Raw genomic sequence first — 6000 nt, 5'->3', positions numbered from 1 at the left:
CCCACTCCCAAAAATTCAAACAACATTCAGTCCCAGAAAAAAATCCAAATCAAACAAAATCAGGGACATCAAAATAGACAGAAAATCTATCATACTGTATGTTTAAAGTATTAATTTTTCTTCATCTTCTTTTAAAAAGCTCTCTCTAGACAAAACAGTCAAAAAGATAAATGTTTTGAGAGCCTTTTGACTGTTGTGTGAGGATCAGATGGTTTTGGAGAATTTTCTAAATCTCCAGTCAATCATGTACTGTATGTATTCTAGGAGAAAACCATATGTGACTAAACCTTAGACCCAGTTGTAAGCACATCCGAACGCAAGACCCAAACCACGTGTCCTAGATGTTATTGAAACATCAAGGGAAGGTATAAAATGGGTCTTGTGATCTAGTGGTCATCATCGTACCAACCCGTAAATGACTGTTTCTTCTGAAAATACAATCACGGTAATATGATAACTAACACAATGCTTAACAACCTGAATTTAAGAGTGGAGAGGTTGATCTGTGTGAACTCAAGTCAAAACTGCTATGTTTTATTAAAAGGCTGATTTTATGAGGAATAAAAATAATACAAAAAATATTCAGAGATGCAGGCTTACAGACTTACCTGTTAACAAGAAATGAGAACACAAACCCCAATATCAGATAGTATGACTTTCTGTACATGTGTATTTGAGTCCCAGTCTTATTTGTTAATAGTCAGAAAAACATTTTTTCTATTTTTCTTCATAATACTTTTTACATTTCTCTGCCTGTGCCTCAATTGTGATTAAAATTTCATTGTATGAATCTTTAAAAGTACACCTTGTTTTTCAAATGTATTATAACATACTGTGTGAATAATTTTCTAGCAATTCTTTTCTTTCTCATTTTTTGGTGTTCATCAGATATATCATCATGAACTACAGTAGCAATGGTGATGGAAATGTATGATAAAGACATTTTTATTATAGTCAAAATAAGATTGGCAATAAAATATCTCCTAAAGGGAGTTTATCTGTATATAAACTTTACATACTGTATGTATAATGAATCTAGAAATAGATACAGTATATTGTCCTAGCATGTTTGAGCATTAGCTGTCCAGAACAATTTTGTCTGTCCACAGAATGAATGCTACTACTTGAAACTAAGACACTTCTTTTCACAAATTAAATCCAAAACCTTTATTCTTCATTTCTGGCTTCAGACTGGCTTCATTTCTGGCTTCATCTGTTTGAGATTTCCAAAAGGGCACATTTTCCATTGAGACATTAAAGGAAAGGAGAACTGATTTATATGTTGATTTAGAACCATCTCTAATGGGAGTGCAGCACACAGTACAAAACGACATTCTTAAGCATTCATATTGCATGCATATGCAGATTTAAAGTATCAATATACATACATATGCAATGCAGACTTAGAATTAGTCACAAAGAATTAAATGTCTCTAAATCTCTAAAAAATTGTTACATTAAAACAGAATGAAAAAATAATTTCAAGTTTTAAGACATTGAGGATGTCCAGAAATCTAAATGGATTAATTTCAGCTATTCAAGTTTCCACTTGAGAATCTGTGGGTCTAATTCAGTTTTGAGTTACTGTATGTATGGAGGGACTATGGAGGGGAAACAATATTTATCAATTCTGCTTCACTTTTATATCTAGATATTGCACCCCTCAACAGACAGCAGTTTTCTGTTTCATACATGTACAACTGACAGTGATATTTAAGTGTAATGGCAGACTAATAGTTCCTTCCCATTTTTTAATAAAAGCTGTGCAACTGGGTTATGACCCTGGCTTGATCTTATGGTTGTAGGGACTGGGACAGGTGCTTTCAACATTTAAGCTCTTCAGAGGCTCTGTAAATCTAAAAGTATCCCAAATTGATTTATCACACACTTCATACACCAGCTCATACTTCATACTGTACATTTAGCCTAGCAAAAGGGTTACCACACCAAGACATCTTCCTAATTAATGATAAAGAGGAAGGTTCAGTACCTCAGCCAATGTGGTATTCCAGTATTTAAAACAAAAATTGCTCTATATACAGTACTGTACATACTTTACACTACTGTATGAGAAAATGTTTAATTTGCAGTACTCTTGCCAAGTGATAAACTGTTTAGTATGTTTAACAACAGATGCATGAATGATTTTATGATAGTATGACAATTATTTTTTTCCCGATGGTTGTTCAAAGGTCTTGGTTATTTGAGTTTATTGAAGAGAAAAATTAAACATTAACATCAGCCTCAGCAATGAATGTTCTAAGCTTCCTCTTGTGAACTGTGGGTGGCATGATGGTTAGAACTAAGGCACTAAAGCCCTAGGCTCCTGTGTCCAATTCCAGTCTGTTTGTGTGACTTTGCTTAGGCTCCTATGTATATGCGTGGTTTTGACATGTGCTCTGGTTACCTTCCATAGACAGATAAGCAAGGTTCAGTCAGTGAAGCAGGGGAGTCATAATCAGAGGTTTGTTCCTATTACAAGAAGATACTGCAATGGGTTAAGGCTAAAAATTTAAATCCAATGATGTTATTGTACGTTAAATTATACAATGCACGTGTAAGACCACATTTGAGTTTTTACAATTTTGGTAACCACAAAAAAAACATATTGCAGCTCTGGAATCAGCTATGCTATACCTCCAGGATTAACAGAATGCTAAACTGCGCGTTTGTAGCCTTCAACTGAGAAGACTATGAGGGGTCCTTAGTCAAGTATTTAAAAGCCTCACAGGTGTTGAAAAAGTCAACCCAATGCACTTCTTCAGAATCAGCAGTGAAACATGAACCTGAGGACACAAGTGGAAGCTATGTGGACATGCATTTTTAAACTGAGAACAGGGGGTTCCTCTTTACACAAAGGGTTGTGGAACTATGGAACAAGCCAGAAAGGGCTGGACTAGAGCCTCAAATAAATGAGGTGCTAGAAATCATACAGACTAGACAATCCATATGGCCTTCTCTGACTTCATATGGACATGGAATATTACACCATCATTTGTAAGCTTTGGACACAGTAGCTCCATTCATGAACAAGTGTGGAGGAGGGCAGCCCAGCTGCTGTCCTTGTGGAAGCTGGAGGTTTTCCCAGGGACACCAGTCAACCCCTCACATGTTTTAGAGAAGTGAAATGAAACCGGACAAACCCGTGAAAACCCATGCTATAACAGGGAGGACACACAGGCGCAACACAGGAACTGAAGGCTGGGATCGACTCCAATCATTGACATTATAAGAAGCAGTGCTAATCACCTCGCCACCTTAAATGATCAAATAAACCGATAGCTACTGTAGGTTTTGTGTAGACCACATGTTTATGTACATTCCAATACGGAATATAAATATTATACACAATAGACCTTTTCAATAATAAAAGATAGCTACACCGCATTGTACTACCGTTAAATTACAGTAATTGCCTATTTAATATTACGTGATATACTGTATTGTTTATAAAGTTTTGTAATTGATTAGCATACTTCAGTCACGCGTACTATTTATTTAGGAAGAAAACAGTACATTTTTAAACATCTTTATAAAGCCGTTTTTATTCCCCACATTTAATTAATTCCAAACATTCAATCACCTCCTCTCCAGCCGTCTCTCTCCGTGTTTGCACGGGATGTCTGTCACGCGCCCTCTTCTTTACTCGTGCTGTTGCCGGCGATTGATTTGCTGGCAAGAGTCGACTGCAGAGTGCATGTAGACTATTAAAGCATTTGTACGTTTTCACTAAGTATCACCAAAGTCCTTATGTTTAACTGTAGAAAGGACATATATAATCGTGAAAGTGGTCTACAGAACGCAGCCAATAAATACAGCACCGCTCATCTTCACTTATAACCACACATGGAACTATACGGAAAGGTAAGGCATAATCTGCATATGGAAAACTATAAACTGCATGCATAAGTAAAAGTTCATTCGTTTTTTTTGTACGAAGAAAAAAAAATCTGTCACCACTTCTGTAGAAAAGTCATGCTGTTAAAATAAGGGTATGTCTTTATTTTAGAATGCTTCAACCAATGTAATTGATTTACGCATTTGTGATGTACAGATTTAGGAAAAAATAACAATATTTTTTTTTATTAAATTAGTCCGCCAGATACAAATACGATTTATTAGAAATATGGCTCCGTTCATTAAGATAAAGCTCTTCCATGGCTCCAAATCTACCTGGCAATTATCAATGCATTGCATGCCGAATAATGTAGTTTTACCCGAACTACTAGTTGTGCAGAGCGTTGGTTGTCCTTTGAGCTAAAAGACTACAAACCCCAGAGAACATCTGTTGATGAAATGTTCCTGGTGCGTGCGCACGCGACTAAGCGCGTGCCCGTTGGGATTGTGAGGAGAGGACAGTTCCAGTGCTGATTTGCAGAGGTTAGGGAGGTACTGGGAGAGCATCCTTGGAGTGTTATTAATAGCATTATTACAGAATCGAGAGATCACTAAAGTCATTGGCAACATGAGACACGAAGCACCTATGCAGGTCTGTACATTTCGCATGTATTTTTAAAAACATATAAACGACTATGTAAGTTTTTTTAAAGGTTTTGTTTGTTTTTCTTATTTGTAATGGGTAGAATCTGTAGCACACAAAAATCCTAAATTAATTTTAAAGCCTGTATCCCACTAATTTATTACCCTTTATATGTGTAGGGGGTGGTAAGTAGTAGAAAGTATAAACAAACCAACGAAAGGCATATTCTTACGACGTGCAAGTCCATAGCTCCTGTTGTAATGCTATTTCAACGTCGTTTTATGCCGGAATAACGTTTAATGAATGTAATGACGATAATTATTGAAATCGTTGTAAACTAAATCAAATGATATATAAACAACACGTTTTTAAGTGATGCATGTATTTTTCTGTATTTATTTGGAGGGGGTGGGGGTGAGATGATATGATTTGCCTATTTTATATAAGAAGAAACGACCCGCAAAAATGGGGAACCGCATGTAGAGCAATTAAATCGGATGTTGACATTTACACGAAGACTTCGAATATTCTGTAAGAATATTTATGGTACAATTCCAACCTTCAATTCTTATTCAATTGATGGTCGTAAAACATTGAAAGATTTATGTGTGAAATACGATCAGTTATTTCATTAGTTTTATTCTTTTCTGAAATTGAAAGTACAATTTAAATAATATTGCAAATACTTCCTAGCCTTTTAAATGAATGTTCACGTTACAAATCTCAGTTTGTACGTCGCGGTTTCTATATTGTATTACAAAATATATAACAATTCAAATACACTGAGTTATACAGTATGTTTATTGAATAATTTAGGAGTAACATTTGAATGATATATTGGGGGATGCTCAAATTCGATACTGAAACTTAAAAAATATAGACAGATTCTGAATCAAGTCTCTAAGTGATGCCCAGATGTCACCTTAATGTGGGATATTAAATGCTACACTTAGTAACAAAATTGTTATGAAAGGTGAAGTACTGGTTTCTTTTGTAGACTACTCTACTTTTCACTGAATGACAATGCATTTTGACTTAATACTGGTGCTTCTTAAACCATCAGATTTGTCTGTTGATCCAGCTATCTGTTTACAGATTGTGATTGTGATATTGTCAGGCTCGTTGGTGATAACATTGAGAGCTACTTCTGCCGGGGTGCATCTGTTTAATTTTTGGAATCTGGGTAGCTTACAGTCATATGAGTGGATTCAGTATTTAAAGCAGAATATTTGCATATCACTTGAATAACTTTATCATAGCTCATTGTCTTCTGTAAGCAATTTGACTAATCGCATATAACAAAATGTGCCAGGGCTTCGCATACTGTCAATCTGAGTAAATTGTAAAATATTTTACCTGCATCAATGTTGTCTTACAACAATTTTTAAAACACAAAAAAAGACATATAAAATCAAATATACAGTACATGACTACAATCCAGCAGAGCAAATATTACAGGAGTCAATTATTTTTATACAGCACTCTTCATGTCAAAGCATCCCAAAATGCCGCATAGAGAT

The sequence above is a fragment of the Atractosteus spatula genome, chromosome 3 (assembly GCF_055471065.1).
Source record: "Atractosteus spatula isolate fAtrSpa1 chromosome 3, fAtrSpa1.hap1, whole genome shotgun sequence".
Lineage (NCBI taxonomy): Eukaryota > Metazoa > Chordata > Actinopteri > Semionotiformes > Lepisosteidae > Atractosteus > Atractosteus spatula.
Note: the sequence above shows the minus strand (reverse complement) of the source record.